Genomic DNA, 19579 nt, shown 5'->3' on the forward strand with positions numbered 1-19579 from the left:
TGACCTTGGCCATGTTATTTAACCTCTTTTGTAAAAAGGGGATAATCATAGTTCCTACCTGAAAACTTGTGAGGTGTTATTAGGATAATGCATGCAGGACTCAATGTTTTCTAACTAGTCTAGCTCTCCTTTTGTGCTCCATATCATGAAAAGATGATCAACATTTGCTTCAGTACACTCATTCAAAGTTATCCCATTATGAAATTGATGAAAACAAAGGTAAAGTGGAATCCATGCAGCGTATGCTTTCATGATTATTCTAATACAAGTTAAGTAATTGCAATCATTTGACCTTAACTTTTCTGGGTCCCTAAATTATAATATTTTAGAGCCAAATGGGATGTCAAATTGACCCTGAGGTGGTTTTTTCTGCCGGTTTCAGTCAACATCTGCAGGATTAGTTAATGTAACTCAAAGTGGAATAGAGGCAGAGGGGTGTGAAGCCAGTTTTCAACAGCTGCCTCTTCCTCTGCAGTCCCAGTGGTGTCAGAGAAAACCACATAAGACTGACCATTTATTTCAGTTTCCAGTGTTAGAGAACACAGTAACAGTTGTAGAAATTGGTTCCATCTCTCAGCTGTGTTCCTTTCTAAGTCTCTTATGTCGTGGTGAGATTTTTCTCTGTTATATTCTCTAGTTCCTGAAGCAGCCCTATGCACTTGGAACTGTCCATTTCTTTACTCCTTTGTCCTCAAAATGCACGTTTTTCATTTACCCGTTCTGTTAAAATCCCTAGCGAACAGAAACCCAAGGAAGAGGAGGAAAAAAAAGGAAGGTATAGGAGGATAAAAGAGAAAAAAACCTAAAAGATGCTTGAAAGCCTGTACCTCTGAAACTGACATTTAACCAAAGACCTGGCTTTCTTGTTATATGCAAATGGCTCTGTCTGTATTTCTTAGATAGTAAGTCCCTGGTATTGTACCAAGTACAGTGTGAGCATTCTATATGGAGTGATACCATATTTTCATCTTCAAATCTAAGGATTCTCTTTGCAATGTAAGAGATACTCAATAAGAATAATGCCAATTTATTTTTTTCTACCGGATCTATTTCAGTCACAATCATGGAATAAAAAAAGAGATTTACTAAGTAATTATTATTTCCATATCAATGAAAGAAAGATGGGCATGGTTTTCCTTTGAAATCATTCTTTTTTTTGTCTTAAGTTATTAAAAATATAACGATTTTCTTTACTAGCTGCTTAACATATTTATGTATCCAAGACCTTTATCTTACAACTTTATGGACTTCTAGCATTTAACCCGTGTGAACCTGACATTTAAGATGGAGCAGGTGGTATGGCAGTGATACTTGAAACTTCAGGGATGGTTACTATTTTTCAGATACCTAGTTTCAAGTTCTTATGATCCCTTCAGAGACATTAGACCTTTTAATCTTAATAAAATATTTTATATTTAAAAAAATAATTAAGCTGTTTGTCAATAATGCTCATTAAGTGGAAGGTCATCATTTGGCAGAAAATATGAATAATGGATTATACAAGCATGTTTACTGAAGCATTTAAATTATATTTCTAAAGAAGTTTACAAGTTTAGTTTGGTAAATGAGTTCTTAGTGCTCTTAGCTAAAATTAATTAATTCTAGCAGAAAAAAAAAGATTTCTTAAATACAAAAAGAGTCAGATCACAGTCCTTTTTGTACTGACTGATTTCTCCACAATTTCTACCAAAAGTTGTGGTGTGTAAAAAGAAACTTTGTTTTTATGTTGTCATTGCAAAATGTAGTAACAGTTTTTATTTAAAACAATGAGCCTCTCTTGATCAGCAGCAGAGATTTAATTACATGTTTCCATGAGAACCATAATCCAATTTTATAAAATAAAATTAAATAAAACCAATAAGTTGGGACTTCCCTGGTGGTCCAGTGGTTAGGACTCAGCATTTTCACTGCCATGGCCCCGGGTTCAATCCCTGGTCAGGGAACTAAGATCCCGCGAGCCATGCAGTGATGTGGCCAAAAAAAAAAGCTAATAAGTTGACTTTTAGAGTAGCGGCAAAAGAACACATCTTCAGCAAAGAATATGTGAATGATGTGATGGGATGTGGGGTACCTTGGGGAATGCAGACTGCCAAAGATTTCTGATTATTGACTTGAATTAAAAAGATTAAAATATAATATATATAGGGCTTCCCTGGTGGCGCAGTGGTTAAGAGTCCGCCTGCCGATGCAGGGGACACGGGTTCGTGCCCCGGTCCGGGAGGATCCCACGTGCAGCGGAGCAGCTAGGCCCGTGAGCCATGGCCGCTGAGCCTGCGCGTCCGGAGCCTGTGCTCCGCAACGGGAGAGGCCACAACAGTGAGACGCCTGCGCACTGCAAAAAAAAAAAAAAAAAAAAAAAAAAAAAAAATATATATATATATATATATATATATATATATAATATATATATAATTTTTATGGGGAGAAAGGAATTGCTTTAAATATGATTTTATTCCTTGCTGGCATGTTTCTTCCTTTTTAAAATAATAAATGTACTGATCTGAATCCCTTATTTTAATACTGTACAGAGAACTGCAAACTTAGGTTGTGAGGAGTTTGGTTATTCTGAGACACACTCAGGGTCCAGGTCAGTTTTTAACCCAACTCTGGATAAGATCAGGATGTGGGCTGCATGGCAGCTAAGGTTGTTCTAACAGCAGATATAGGCTGTAGTTGAAATTTGCCTGTAGCAGAGCTATAAAAACTTTCTGAGTGTGTATCTGTAAGATTGACAGAGATTATAGATTAGTAGCTACCAACAGTGGCTGAGGAAGAAAGAAATAATCAAACCCATGGTTAGTGACACAAGGAGTCCTGGGTTAGTGGGCCAGAGAATGACTCAATTCAGAAGCATTTCATGGTCTTGGATGACTCAGAGTAATTGATTGGGTGGGGTCTCCAACTTAACGACAGAACATTGCTGTACTTAGCAGGTATTTCCCCACAAACATGCAAACAAACCTCAATATTCCAGGACAATAGAGTTTATTTCAAGTGGATGTCAAAACCAAGTTATACTCTCTTGGGAGGAAAGGCAGGAGTGCAGTTACAAAAGAAATGTTAAGTAACAGCACTTCATAAAACAGAGTGCTAAAGAAACCTTGGACAGTTCACTGTTTCAGTCCTGAGAATTGGTTTGGCCCAAGCTTTTAAAATATCATAGAACATTGCAAATATTAATTGTTCAATGTGAAAAATTATTTTCACGTTATGCAATGTTTATAAAAACGAGTGGCTTTAAAATCAGCTATAAATCTATTCTTCCTACCCCTCCAGATACACAGTGGGGAAAAGAAAGTATCAGCTCCATGATATTTTCTGGTGTGATGAGTGATCTGACTGGTGATGATGAGTTATTTTAGATTATCAACTGATTGGTCTTTCCACAAGGAAACCATAAGGGCCACCAATTATATTTCAGCTTTTTCTTCTAAATCATTTTGTAAGATTAGATTTCTCACAGCTGAAATGACAGAATTAATGAGACTGTATAATAATGTTTTGAAATAATAAATGACGCCAAATGGAATTTCTGTCATCCAGTCCAGTAGATCTGAGGCTGAACATTATTCTCTAGTGAAAACTTGGAAAGTACAAATAAAGTCATAATGAAGTACCTTGCTCAGAAGTAATAAAACCTTGGCTAAAATTTGCCTTCCACCCCAGAGTCAATAATATGTTAACTGAGTCAGACTGTGAAGCAAAACAAAATTGAGTTCTCTCCTGGCTTGGTTACCTGTTTCAGAAGAGCAGCAGGGAAATTAATTGTATTGAGTAATATCCATAGAACTACTACTGCATGGAATGTACAATAGAGGACACAAAGAGGAATAAGGCATAGTACCTTTGTCAAATGATTTACCATCTTTTGGGAAAGAAAAAACCTAAAGACAAATGACTGTTAATAAGGAGGAACTTGATAGATCAAATATTTTAGAAAAAGACTGGGAGACCTAGAGGTCATTACAATGGTAGAAAGAAGGACATGAAAGAAAATACACTTTTCTAAAGATTCAGTGGTTCCTATTCCTTATAAATTATTTACTAAATATATAATGTTGGTGTGGAAACTCTGTAGGTTCCCTGCATCTACCCTTTCTCTTCAATCCACCCCTAAGTATAGGGATGATCATTTAATTGGTTAAGTTTCAGAAATTAATTGGGCAATATTTGCTAGTAGGCAGGGGGTGTTACACATTAATAAAATACATACATAGACCTGTCCTGCATTTTCTCCTTCGTGCCTAATACAATTCAAGTGATGAACTCATCCAGGCTATACTGTCAGAGAAATCCTTACCACATTTCATCATATATTCCCTTTTTTCCTTCTCTTTTTGCCCAAGAGTTTTGTTCAGCTCTGTAGAGGTAACTCTGCATTCCCATTACTTCTCTGCTCTGATTTTCCAGCCAGGTATGGGCTTAAAGGTTTGGCCATAATCTATCCAGGTGAACTTGGAATTAACCTTGGGATCAAATCCCTTTTGTTCTGTCTATTCCAGCATTTTGGAATGTGTGTTGGATATGGCTTTCTGTATACTGCAGTGATAACATCCTATAGTTGGGTCTGAGGATGGTGGGTAAACAGATAGTGTATCTTTTTTAATAGCTGGTATGGTTTTCCCTGGTTGAGTGGGCATATAGGTATGGAGACTTATATTTGGAAATAATGTACCTCATAGCAATATAGAGTTTCTGTGTTGGGAGATGGGAGATACATCTAATGTGGGTACCTCAAAATGTAAATAGAGAGCTGTGCTGAGCTAGATGCACTTTGCTAGGCTGTGCAATTTCAAGGGCTGTTATGAAGTTTTTAAAGTATAAAATACTATACAATTGTATGTTATTAAGTTATTAATATTACTTAAGAACTTCAAATGGCTTAACAAAGCAATGTGGTATAGTAGGAAAATCAGGCCTTTAGTTTCAAATAAAATTTACTGATTGAGTAACTTTAACCTCAGTTCCCTAACCATCAGTTCATTCTGTGAAATGGGAGTAATCAAGTTTACTCCATAGAGCTATTGTGAAGTTTAAATTCAATACAGCACATTAAGCACCTACTGTAGTCTTTGATACACTGTGGGACATCAGCAAATCGTTGTTATTGGTAGAAATTTCTTGGCACTTTGTAGGTTTCTTATAAATATTAGTTCTCCTAAAACTTGTAATCATTTTGTGGATAGTTATATGCCTAGATCTGGTAACAAATATGCTATATCAGCAGTAAAAACATTTCATCTTAATTTTATTATGATACTTATTGGAAATATTAGTGAGGTTTTGATTGTATAAAGGTAATTATATGGCATTATTATGCCAAAAGTACTCAGGAATAATCAAATTCTGTGCTAAATTAGAGCTGACCCTCCCTGTGGTGCTGAGAAAGATATACACACAAGGAACATAACCATGGAAGCAAAGAAACACTTTATTACTGGCTGAAATTGTGCCTGAAATTCCAACAGAGTTCTTATGACCTGGACCTTTTCCTTGCCTCCTAGTCCAGACTTGAGGGCTTACTGTGCTCCTACAGGGAAAGGTAAAACATGGAAAAAAGAATGTACTAGAATGAAGAAATGACCACATTTATGGGCCACTTCATTTATTCATTGATTTAAATACTGTGACCCTGTTCACTAGTAAATATGGCTAACCTATGTCCTGGAATCAGATTAACATTCTTCTTCTTTAAGGGAGTTTATTACTCTTTGGAATTCAGTTCACTTAGTTGCCTGGAGACTTTGTTCTCTGATGGCTCACAAAATGTTACAATTTTGTATATTGTCCAGCTTCTTCTTCTGTGGAAACAGAATTCAATGACTGAAATTTTTGGTATTTAGATAATAAGTAAATAAGTAGAAACATATGGAAACTTTGGGTGTTGAACTCCAAAACCCCCTTTCCCTCCATTATAGCACATTGAATTATTAAGCTCTTTAAAGACCTGGGATAGTGTTAGTAAGTTATATTTATATAGGGTTTTTCCAGCTAAGAACACTTCAGTTTTTACACTTAGTAGCTAATTGGATCTTTGTAGTCTTGTTATTTACACATTAAGGTCCTTAGGTTATAGGTGAGAAAAATCACAATTTAATGACTTAAGCTGGTAAGTAATAAGACTCAAACCTGCTTCTAAGCACACAGAGCTTTTCACAATTCCCTATCAGCATGGATATTTAATATGGATATAGCCATATGGATTCTTTAAATGTTGAGTTTACTCCCTAAATGATAAAAGATGAATTAGAAGTTTAGTACCTGAAAAGGGAAACTGATTAGTGACAAATGGCACTTAATCCAAAGTTCATTAACTCTTGAGCCTCTTTCAGCCATTGATATCATTCCTTTCTTTAGGTGAAAGCCAAATGGATGATGAGCCTTGAAGCTGTGCTCTTATTTTAGAAAAAAAAAGGTTAGGGGCCTCCCTGGTGGCGCAGTGGTTGAGAGTCCGCCTGCCGATGCAGGGGATACGGGTTCGTGCCCCGGTCCGGGAGGATCCCATATGCTGCAGAGCTGGGCCCGTGAGCCATGGCCGCTGAGCCTGCGCATCCGGAGCCTGTGCTCCGCAACGGGAGAGGCCACAACAGTGAGAGGCCCGCGTACCGCAAAAAAAAAAACAAAAAAAACAACAACAAAAAAAAAGGTTAGAAGATTCTGCTGTTCTTGTAATGAGCTAAAACTGCTTCAGAAATAATGTCAACATATCTTTCCCAGCATTTTTCTATCAATGGGAGACCATTATTAGAGTACAAATTAGTATTTTATTAATATTATCATTTACACATGCCATTTTTAATAACCCATGTACAATTATACTGGAAAACAAAAAAAAAGGCATACAAAATTCAGCCTAAGGACAAGGCAGACATTATTTGTGAAAGTATAGATATTTTAGACACTAAGATTTATAGGATTTAAAGTTGTGGCAAGTGGATGGTTCCCTCATATCAAACATATGGAATGGCACAAATGTGAATGAATAGGATGTTCTTCCTAGTATATCTTTTAAGTGAAATACATTCTGTTCCTAAAAATTTGTCCAAAGTCACATGAAAAGAAATGGTAAAACAGCTACTGTAGCCCATGCGCCTGGAGCCTGTGCTCTGCAACAAGAGAAGTCACCACAATGAGAAGCCCGTGCACCTCAACGAAGAGTGGCCCCCACTTGCCGCAACTAGAAAAAGCCTGCACGCAATAACTAAGACCCAACACAGCCAAAAATAACAATAAATAAATTTAAAAAAAGAAATGGTAAAGTATTGAATTTATAACATGGGAAAATTCTACCCCAAATACCTTTATATTTTAATAGGTTTCAGGTCCAGACCGTAGAAATAATTAAGAACTAGAAACATGTAGTAAGATTTGAAGAAAATCACAAACCCCACAAACCCTATTTGTCTCAAAATATATTCTAGAGTGCCTAAATTCTTGCCACTGAAATAGGTTTATAGGTTTAGTGTATTTCTTCTAGATAGAACCTGGAAGTTTCACCTTTTATCTGGTGGAGGAAAAGAAAAAGTCAGGTTAGCTAGTACTCAGCTTGCAGAAAGGATTGCAGTGAGAGAATGGATTGTGGTCAGATGAGTTTGTATAGGAGACAGATCAGAAAGGGTGTAGAGCTCATGACATTCCTCAGAGAGAGTAATGGCAATAAACATGAAGACACTGGGCATATGAGAGAAGAGAATGGTAGTGGAGTAAAGATTTCGACTCTCTGATAGTTTCACTCAGAGACTTGTTAGAGAATGTAGTTGCTCATATGGATAGTGTCTAGTCCTTGTCAACACCAAATCAGAGAGTGCACACTGTTTACCAGATATCCACCATGTATGAGGCACTGCTTTGGGAACAATGGGATATAAAAATAAGAACACTTTCTCCTTTATGGAGTCTCTGATCTATTTGGAGATACAGACATGGAGATACAGAAAAGCAGATAGGCAGTAGAAAAGATAAATATCCACAAAAAGAACTGAGCATGCCCATTGAGTTTTATAGCAAAGTGTGATTTACAATTCCTAGAATGAGATAATTGGGACCAAATTCCAAAGAGGAAGTAGGATTTGAAATGGTTCCTGAAGACTGAGAAAGGTTTGGATGAGTGGAATGCAGGGGCCATCTTTCAAAGGGAGTTAATCAGAAGAAGCACAATACAAGAGAAGGAGATAAATTTGTCTGGAGCAGATGATTCTCAGTGGGGAAAGATGGAAGATTAGTGAGGAGTTTTGGGACAGGAATGCATTGTGGGGTCTACTGCTTTTGCCCCTCTTACTCTATTCCTTAAATGTTAATGCTGCCTTGGTCTCCAACCAGAAACCCACTTTCACTTTGCATAATCTCTCTAGGGACTCACATCCTGTCCTAAGACTTCAGTTATGAAGAATATGTGTTGAAAATTTTCAAGCTTATATCTCTAGCCATTGTGTTTCTATGTTGCTGGACTCCAAGCTAGTATATCCAATTGCTTCTTATCAGACTTCTCTACTTAAATATCTCCCAACTATTAGAGAGACTAATGGATTCCAACCTGATTTTCCTAATCTCACTCAACCCTCTCTCCAAACTCCTCCTCCTATAGTCTTATCTTCTCTACTTATTACTCGAATGACTTTGCACAAGTTGCGAGGTCCCATTTGTTGATTTTTGCTTCCTTTGATGGGAGTGACTAAAGATGAAATACAGAGACCTGAACTAAACACCTAGAAGCTCATCTCAAGGTCTCTCAAGAGTACAGCTTTTGTACCTTTTGTACCTTGCTAGCTACATGTGAAAAAATAGGGATAAAGTTATTGTTATTTTCAGGAGTTTCTGGGAGGACAAAAACAGCCAAAATATGTAAAACTGTAAAACAGTGTTTAGCCCCTACAAATATATATATATTCAGTTATCTAAGCCAGTATGTTTCATTACTTTTCTCCCAGTATTTAATTGGTCACAAAGTGCCATCAAATATATGCTTCTCCATTTCCTTCTCTCAATCCCCTCTGGCATGGCCTTAGTCCAGATGTGCATTACCTCTCAACCGTATTGTTGAGATAATTGTACTAAACTGATAAATGCTCTTCCTATCTCCAATTTCAATTCTCTCCCCTCTAATTTCCAAAATGCCACTATTGTCACCTTTTGAAACTGCACTGAACAAAGATGCTTCAAGAAAAGTGAATTAAATTCATAATGAGACCCAAATTCCCTTGAATCATACCAGGCTCTACATGATCTCGCCCCTGATTGCCTTTTTGGCTGTCTATTCCACCGTTTTCTGAACAACTCCAGATGCTTCAGACATATCATATATTCCTTGTTCTTTACATTTTTACAGATGAAATTTTTTTCCACTTTTAAAGTCCATTCTTTAATCCCTTTTCTTCTCTTATCCAATCTTCCCTTCTTTTTCATGACCAGGTGATATACTTTGTCTTCCTAAATATGGTTCTTCCCAACCCAGTCTGGGTTGGGTGATGTATCAAGAAAACAAACAGACAGCATATGCGAAGTAGGTAATTTGAGGAGGAATTAATATAGAGATTATTTACAAAAGTGTAGATATGATTAAGGGAAACCCACAAAAGATCGTGCAGGATCCCAGGACTAGCAACAGCTGGGGGTTATTATAACTGCTAGGCCTGACAGGGCAAGAGGAGGTAGTGGTTTACCCCAGAACGGACCACCTAACAGGAGATGTAGTCTGTTGTACAACCTGCAGCTACCTCTCAAGGAGGAATTGGGAGATAAACACCTGTCCTTAGTGTTCTTGTGCCCTCTGTCCTGCTTTCAGTGTCTCTCATTGTCTGAACCCAACTTGAAGCCAGAAGGTAAGGCTGTTGAAAGAACCATAAGGTCTGCCTCCTGGCAGCATCACAGAGGAAGGGTGGAAAGGAGATCTGCAAGGACAATTGAAAACCATTCAGCAGAGGTGCTCCCTTCTGCAGTACCTAGTCTCCAGAACATACCTTTATTATAAAACTTAACACATTGTATTGAATACATATCCACTTTTGTCATAAATTGAGAAGTTTTTGGTCATACAGACTACCTTTATATTTTCTTAGCATTTAGCCACGGACCGAGGTACTTTAATATATGCTTGGATGAATGAATGAATGAGTGAATGTCAGTGTCATAGTAAGGGCTGTGCCCTATAAAACAGGGGAATCATATCTGTTTGAAGCTGTTTATCTACTTCACTTTGTAGAACTCTAGATTTGGGCTGTAATTCAGGCTTTTCTGTTAAGACATGATGCCTATTTTTCTTTCGTGTGATATGTAAATGAATGCGTCTGCACGTGTGCTGTTTACTTCATAATTTTTAAAAATGATGATGGGTCAGACAAATACCAGACAATTCACAAGCTTGAGACAAATATGAGAAAACAATTTCTCTAAGAAAATGATCTCCATTTAGTCATTTATTCACTTGATTTAACCCCATGCTGCTATTAGTTATGCAGGGAAATAGCGTTTTAATGACTCTTCAGAAAATGTTCACCATAGGAAGAAATACTGTATGACTGGAATAGGCTAAGAGGATATTTATCTCTCAGTGCATTTTGTGGGTCTTAATACTATCACACCTATGTGCTCCAAGAAAGATATTATAGTAGAACAGCTGCTAACAAAGGTGTTTATAATTCAAATGGAAATTAGGACTTCAGAAAGAGCAAAGTCCTTTTGATCTGCTAAATATAAAATAGAAATTACATGATCTACTCCTTATGTTAATCACCATGACTATGATTATAATTAAAGGTAATTTAGAAAATAATATAAGGAGTTAATGTAATTCTTTTTTTTTAAATTTTTTTTATTAGTTTCTGCTTTATAACAAAGTGAATCAGTCATACATATACATCCGTTCCCACATCCCTTCCCTCATGCATCTCCCTCCCTCCCACCCTCCCCATCCCACCCCTCCAGGCGGTCACAAAGCACCGAGCTGATCTCCCCGTGCTCTGCAGCTGCCTCCCACTATCTATCTACCTCACGTTTGGTAGTGTATACATGTCCATGCCTCTCTTTCGCTTTGTCACAGCTTACACTTCCCCCTCCCCATATCCTCAAGTCCATTCTCAAGTAGGTCTGTGTCTTTATTCCCGTTTTACCCCTAGGTTCTTCATGACATTTTTTTTTTTTAATTCCATATATATGTGTTAGCATACGGTATTTGTCTCTCTCTTTCTGACTTACTTCACTCTGTATGACAGACTCTAGGTCTATCCACCTCATTACAAATAGCTCAGTTTCGTTTCTCTTTATGGCTGAGTAATATTCCATTGTATATATGTGCCACATCTTCTTTATCCATTCATCCGATGATGGACATTTAGGTTGTTTCCAGCTCCGGGCTATTGTGAATAGAGCTGCAATGAACATTTTGGTACATGTCTCTTTTTGAATTATGGTTTTCTCAGGGTATATGCCCAGTAGTGGGATTGCTGGGTCATATGGTAGTTCTATTTTTAGTTTTTTAAGGAACCTCCATACCGTTCTCCATAGTGGCTGTACCAATTCACATTCGCACCAGCAGTGCAAGAGTGTTCCCTTTTTTCCACACCCTCTCCAGCATTTATTGTTTCTAGATTTCTTGATGATGGCCATTCTGACTGGTGTGAGATGATATCTCATTGTAGTTTTGATTTGCATTTCTCTAATGATTAATGATGTTGAGCATTCTTTCATGTGTTTGTTGGCAGTCTGTATATCTTCTTTGGAGAAATGCCTATTTAAGTCTTCTGCCCATTTTTGGATTGGGTTGTTTGTTTTTTTGCTATTGAGCTGCATGAGCTGTTTATAAATTTTGGAGATTAATCCTTTGTCAGTTGCTTCATTTGCAAATATTTTCTCCCATTCTGAGGGTTCTCTTTTGGTCTTGTTTATGGTTTCCTTTGCTGTGCAAAAGCTTTGAAGTTTCATTAGGTCCCATTTGTTTATCTTTGTTTTTATTTCCATTTCTCTAGGATGTGGGTCCAAAAGGATCTTGCTGTGATTTATGTCATAAAGTGTTCTACCTATGTTTTCCTCTAAGAGTTTGATAGTTTCTGGCCTTACATTTAGGTCTTTAATCCATTTTGAGCTTATTTTTGTGTATGGTGTTAGGGAATGATCTAATCTCAAACTTTTACATGTCCCTGTCCAGTTTTCCCAGCACCACTTATTGAAGAGGCTGTCCTTTCTCCACTGTACATTCCTGCCTCCTTTATCAAAGATAAGTTGACCATATGTGCGTGGGTTTATCTCTGGGCTTTCTATCCTGTTCCATTGATCTATCTGTTTTTATGCCAGTACCACACTGTCTTGATTACTGTAGCTTTGTAGTATAGTCTGAAGTCAGGGAGCCTGATTCCTCCAGCTCCGTTTTTTGTTCTCAAGATTGCTTTGGCTATTCAGGGTCTTTTGTTTTTCCAAACAAATTTTGAAATTTTTTGTTCTAGTTCTGTGAAAAATGCCAGTGGTAGTTTGATAGGGATTGCATTGAATCTGTAGATTGCTTTGGGTAGTAGAGTCATTTTCACAATATTGATTCTTCCAATCCAGGAGCATGGTATATCTCTCCATCTATTTGTATCCTCTTTAATTTCTTTCATCAGTGTCTTATAATTTTCTGCATAACAGGTCTTTTGTCTCCTTAGGTAGGTTTATTCCTAGATATTTTATTCTTTTTGTTGCAATGGTAAATGGGAGTGTTTTCTTGATTTCATTTTCAGATTTTTCATCATTAGTGTACAGGAATGCCAGAGATTTCTGTGCATTAATTTTGTATCCTGCTACTTTACCAAATTCATTGATTAGCTCTAGTAGTTTTCTGGTAGCATCTTTAGGATTCTCTATGTATAGTATCATGTCATCTGCAAACAGTGACAGCTTTACTTCTTCTTTTCCGATTTGGATTCCTTTTATTTCCTTTTCTTCTCTGATTGCTGTGGCTAAAACTTCCAAAACTATGTTGAATAAGAGTGGTGAGAGTGGGCAGCCTTGTCTTGTTCCTGATCTTAGTGGAAATGGTTTCAGTTTTTCACCATTGAGGACAATGTTGGCTGTGGGTTTGTTATATATGGCCTTTATTATGTTGAGGAAAGTTCCCTCTATGCCTACTTTCTGCAGGGTTTTTATCATAAATGGGTGTTGAATTTTGTCGAAAGCTTTCTCTGCATCTATTGAGATGATCATATGGTTTTTCTCCTTCAATTTGTTAATATGGTGTATCACGTTGATTGATTTGCGTATATTGAAGAATCCTTGCATTCCTGGAATAAACCCCACTTGATCATGATGTACGATCCTTTTAATGTGCTGTTGGATTCTGTTTGCTAGTATTTTGTTGAGGATTTTTGCATCTATGTTCATCAGTGATACTTGCCTGTAGTTTTCTTTCTTTGTGACATCCTTGTCTGGTTTTGGTATCAAGGTGATGGTGGCCTTGTAGAATGAGTTTGGGAGTGTTCCTTCCTCTGATATTGTTTGGAAGAGTTTGAGAAGGATGGGTGTTAGCTTTTCTCTAAATGTTTGATAGAATTCGCCTGTGAAGCCATCTGGTCCTGGGCTTTTGTTTGTTGGAAGATTTTTAATCACAGTTTCAATTTCAGTGCTTGTGATTGGTCTATTCATATTTTCTATTTCTTCCTGAGTCAGTCTTGGCAGGTTGTGCATTTCTAAGAATTTGTCCATTTCTTCCAGGTTGTCCATTTTATTGGCATAGAGTTGCTTGAAGTAATCTCTCATGATCTTTGTATTTCTGCAGTGTCAGTTGTTACTTCTCCTTTTTCATTTCTAATTCTATTGATTTGAGTCTTCTCCCTTTTTTTCTTGATGAGTCTGGCTAATGGTTTGTCAATTTTGTTTATCTTCTCAAAGAACCAGCTGTTAGTTTGGTTGATCTTTGCTATCGTTTCCTTCATTTCTTTTTCATTTATTTCTGATCTGATCTTTATGACTTCTTTCCTTCTGCTAACTTTGGGTTTTTTTTTTTGTTCTTCTTTCTCTAATTGCTTTAGGTGCAGGGTCAGGTTGTTTACTCGAGATGTTTCCTGTTTCTTAAGGCGGGATTGTATTGCTATAAACTTCCCCCTTAGAACTGCTTTTGCTGCGTCCCATAGGTTTTGGGTCGTCGTGTCTCCATTGTCATTTGTTTCTAGGTATTTTTTAATTTCCTCTTTGATTTCTTCAGTGATCACTTCGTTATTGAGTAGTGTATTGTTTAGCCTCCATGTGTTTGTATTTTTTACAGATCTTTTCCTGTAATTGATGTCTAGTCTCATAGCATTGTGGTCGGAAAAGATACTTGATACAATTTCAATTTTCTTAAATTTACCAAGGCTTGATTTGTGACCCAAGATATGATCTATCCTGGAGAATGTTCCATGAGCACTTGAGAAAAATGTGTATTCTGTTGTTTTTGGATGGAATGTCCTATAAATATCAACTAAGTCCATCTTGTTTAATGTATCATTTAAAGCTTGTGTTTCCTTATTTATTTTCATTTTGGATGATCCGTCCATTGGTGAAAGTGGGGTGTTAAAGTCTCCTACTATGATTGTGTTACTGTCGATTTCCCCTTTTATGGCTGTTAGTATTTGCCTTATGTATTGAGGTGCTCCTATGTTTGGTGCATAAATATTTACAATTGTTATATCTTCTTCTTGGATCGATCCCTTTATCGTTATGTAGTGTCCTTCTTTGTCTCTTCTAATAGTCTTTATTTTAAAGTCATTTTGTCTGATATAAGAATTGCTACTCCAGCTTTCTTTTGATTTCCATTTGCATGGAATATCTTTTTCCATCCCCTTACTTTCAATCTGTATGTGTCTCTAGGTCTGAAGTGGGTCTCTTGTAGACAGAATATATATGGGTCTTGTTTTTGTATCCATTCAGCCACTCTGTGTCTTTTGGTGGGAGCATTTAGTCCATTTACATTTAAGGTAATTATTGATATGTATGTTCCTATTCCCATTTCCTTAATTGCTTTGGGTTTGTTATTGTAGGTCTTTTCCTTCTGTTGTGTTTCTTGCCTAGAGAAGTTCCTTTAGCATTTGTTGTAAAGCTGGTTTGGTGGTGCTGAACTCTCTCAGCTTTTGCTTATCTGTAAAGGTTTTAATTTCTCCATCAAATCTGAATGAGATCCTTGCTGGGTAGAGTAATCTTGGTTGCAGGTTTCTCTCCTTCATCACTTTAATTATGTCCTGCCACTCCCTTCTGGCTTGTAGAGTGTCTGCTGAGAGATCAGCTGTTAACCTGATGGGGATTCCCTTGTGTGTTATTTGTTGTTTTTCCCTTGCTGCTTTTAATATGATTTCTTTGTTTTTAATTTTTGACAGTTTGATTAATATGTGTCTTGGCGTATTTCTCCTTGGATTTATTCTGTATGGGACTCTCTGTGCCTCCTGGACTTGATTAACTAATTCCTTTCCCATATTAGGGAAGTTTTCAACTATAATCTCTTCAAATATTTTCTCAGTCCCTTTCTTTTTCTCTTCTTCTTCTGGAACCCCTATAATTCGATTGTTGGTGCATTTAATGTTGTCCCAGAGGTCTCTGAGACTGTCCTCTATTCTTTTCATTCTTTTTTCTTTATTTTGCTCTGCATCAGTTATTTCCACAATTTTATCTTCCACCTCACTTATCCGTTCTTCTGCCTCAGTTATTCTGCTATTGATCCCATCTAGAGTATTTTTCATTTCATTTATTGTGGTTTTTTTTTTTTTTTTTTTTTTGCGGTAGACGGGCCTCTCACTGTTGTGGCCTCTCCCCCTGCGGAGCACAGGCTCCGGAGCACAGGCTCAGTGGCCATGGCTCACGGGCCCAGCCGCTCCGCGGCATGTGGGATCTTCCCAGACCGGGGCACGAACCCGTGTCCCCTGCATCGGCAGGCGGACTCCCAACCACTGCGCCACCAGGGAAGCCCATTTATTGTGTTTTTAATCGATGCTTGATTCATCTTTAGTTCTTCTAGGTCCTTGTTAACTGTTTCTTGCATATTGTCTATTCTATTTCCAAGATTTTGGATCTTGGAAATAGAATCTTGGATCAGCTTTACTATCATTATTCTGAATTCTTTTTCAGGTAGACTGCCTATTACCTCTTCATTTGTTAGGTCTGGTGGGTTTTTATCTTGCTCCTTCACCTGCTGTGCGTTTTTCTGCCTTCTCATTTGGCTTATGTTACTGTGTTTGGGGTCTCCTTTTTGCAGGCTGCAGATTCATAGTTCCCGTTGTTTTTGGTGTCTGTCCCCTGTGGCTAAGGTTGTTTCAGTAGGTTGTGTAGGCTTCCTGGTGGGGGGGACTAATGCCTGTGTTCTGGTGGTTGAGGCTCGATCTTGTCTTTCTGGTGGACAGGTCCACGTTTGGTGGTGTGTTTTGGGGTGCCTGTGGCCTTATTATGTTTTTAGGTAGTCTCTCTGCTAATGGGTGGGGTTGTGTTCCTGCCTTGCTAGTTGCTTGGCATAGGGTGACCAGCACTGTAGCTTGCTGGTCGTTGACTGAAGCTGGGTGCTGGTGTTGAGATGGAGATCTCTGGGAGATTTTCGCTGCTTGATATTATGTGGAGCTGGGAGGTCTCTTGTGGACCCGTGTTCTGAAGTTGGCTCTCCCACTTCAGAGGCACAGCACTGACTCCTGGCTTCAGCACCAAGACCCTTTCATCCACCCGGCTCAGAATAACAGGGAGAAAAAGTAGAAAGAAAGAATTAGTAGAAGAAAGAAAGAGAGAGGGAAAGAAAGGAAGAAGGGAAGAAAGGAAGGAAGAAAGAAAGAAAGGAGGGAGGGAGGGAGGAAGGATGGAAAGAAAGAAAGGAGGGAGGGAGGGAGGAGTGAAAGCAAAAGGAAGAGTGAATGGAAGAAGGGAGGGAGGGAGGAAGGAAAGAAAGAAAGAAAGACAGGATGGAGGGAGGGAGGAAGGAAAGAAAAAGAAAGTGGAAAGAAGAAGGGTGGGAGGGAGGGAGGGAGGAAAGAAAAAGAAAGAAGGAAAGGAGGAGTGGAGGGAGGGAGGGAGGAAGGGAAGGTAGGAAAAAAAGAAAGAGCAGGTAAAGTAAAATAGAATAAAGTAAGAAATATAGTAGCGTTATTAAAATTAAAAAGTAATTATTGAAAAAAAAAACCGGACAGATAGATCCCTGGGACATATGGTGGAAGCAAAGCTATACAGAGAGAATCTTACACAGAAGATTACACATACACATTCACAAAAAGAAAGCAAGGGGAAAAATCAAAAATCTTGCTCTCCAAGTCCACCTCCTCAATTTGGGATAATTCGTTGTAAAAAGAGGAAAAGGGCGAGAAGTCTGAAATCTAGCTCTCTAAGTCCACCTCCTTAATTTGGGATAATTCGTTGTAAAAAGAGGAAAAGGGGGGAAAGTCTTAAATCTTGTCCTCAAAGTCCACTTCCTCAATTTGGGATGATTCGCTGTCCATTTATGCACTCCACAGCCGCAGGGCACATCAAATGGGCCGTGGAGCTTTAATCCGCTGCCTCCGAGGCTGCACAGAGAGATTTCCCTGTCTCTGCTCTCACAGCTCCCTGGTCTCAGCCTTGGACCTGGCCCCGCCTCTGCGCGTAGGTCGCTGGAGGGCGTCAGTTCTTCGCTCAGACAGGATGGGTTTAAAGGAGCCGCTGATTCGGGGGCTCTGGCTCACTCAGGCAGAGGGGAGGGAGGGGCGCGCAGTGTGGGGCGGGCCTGCGGCGGCAGAGGCCGGCGTGACGTTGCAGCAGCCCGAGGCGCTCCGTGCGCTTTCCCGGGAAAGCCTTCCCCGGGTCCCGGGACCCCGGCAGTGGCGGGGTGCACAGGCCCCCCGGAAGGCAGGGCGGACAGTGACCCGCGCTCGCACACAGGCCCCGCGGCGGTGGCGGCAGCAGCAGCCCCAGCGTCCCACGCCCGTCTCCGAGGTCTGCGCCTGTCTCCGGCGCTTCCCCAAGCAGCCCTCTTAATGCCCTCTCCTCGTGCACCAGGAAACAAAAGGGAAAAAAGTCTCTTGCCTCTTCGGTAGCTCCAGACCCTTTCCCCGGACTCCCTCCGGGCTAGCCGTGGTGCACTAACCCCTTCAGGCTCTCTTTCTGCCGCCAGCCCCAGTCCTCTCCCTGCGCTCCGACTGAAAGCCGATACCCGAGCCTCAGCTCCCAGCCCCGCCCGCCCCGGCGGCCAAGCAGACAAGCCTCTCGGGCTGGTGTGTGCCTGAGGGCACCGATCCTCTGTGCCGGAATCTCTCCACTTTGCCCTCCACACCCCTGTTGCTGTGCTCTCCTCCGCTACTCCGAAGCTTTCCCCCTCCGCCACCTGCAGTCTCCGCCCGCGAAGGGGCTTGTAGTGTGTGGAAACCTTTCCTCCTTCACGGCTCCCTCCCACTGGTGCAGGTCCCGTCCCTATCCTATTGTCTCTGTTTATTCTTTTTTTCTTTTGCCCTACCCAGGTATGTGGGGAGTTTCTTGCCTTTTGCGGGGTCTGAGGTCTTCTGTCAGCGTTCAGTAGGTGTTCTGTAGGAGTTGTTCCACGTGTAGATGAATTTCTGATGTATCTGTGGGGAGGAAGGTGATCTCCGCGTCTTACTCTTCCGCCATCTTCCTCCGGGGCCCCGGTGGCTTCTCTCAGGAGTTAATGTAATTCTGTCTCTTGATTTTTTTAAATGAAGCACTCTCATTGAAAAAGTAGTGTTAGCTTGTTGTGATAATTACAATCACCCCAACTTCTTTTGTAACAAGGAAATCAAGTTTTTAAGAGTTTGAAGGAGGGGCTTCCCTGGTGGCGCAGTGAGTAAGAATCCGCCTGCCAATGCAGGGGACACGGGTTCAAGCCCTGGACTGGGAAAATACCACTATGCCACAGAGTGACAAAGCCCATGCGCCCCAACTACTGAGACTGCCCGCCTAGAGCAGAAGCCCGCACACTGCAATGAAGAGTAGCCCCTGCTCGCTCCAACTAGAGAAAGCCCGCGCACAGCAACGAATAGCCGACGCAGCCAAAAATAAATAAACAAATAAATTAAAAAAAAAAAAAAGTTTGAAGGAGACATAATCTCCCCCCCTTTTTTAACAGATGAGGAAACTGATCTTCAAAGAGGTCATAACTTATGGAAATCACTTTGTATTTAGATGCAGAGATAGAACCCTTGTTTGTGGATTTCCAAACCTAAATTTCTTATACCACATCATGCTGTCTCCCTAATGCTAGGCACTAATGGAGTAAGACATCATCTAAAATTAGGCAGTCAACCCCCCATCGCATTTGATGTGGGGGGGCTGCGATTCCTGGAGAGTCAAGGACCTTATTACAGAGCGCAGGGATTCATTTAACATGAACTTTCATACAGAATATGAAAGCCCAGATCCCTTTATAAACTACAGAACTAGAAAACCTCTCTGCTAAGGAGATTTTGTGGGTGAATGGTTGTAAGATGCCATCACTAATTATTTTCTTTCATTAATGGCTTATCAAAGGAAAGCCAAAGTGGTGTCTGTGTTGTTCTGGGAAAAATAGTTTTGCTTATTTTCTATTTTCATAAACAAGGAGAACCATTTTTTTTTCTAAAGTATTTTTTATAATGGTAACTTCTAATGGGAATTCCACTTCTTCTCTTTTGCTGATCACACCGAA

The sequence above is a fragment of the Hyperoodon ampullatus genome, assembly GCF_949752795.1.
Source record: "Hyperoodon ampullatus genome assembly, chromosome: 9".
Taxonomy (NCBI): domain Eukaryota; kingdom Metazoa; phylum Chordata; class Mammalia; order Artiodactyla; family Ziphiidae; genus Hyperoodon; species Hyperoodon ampullatus.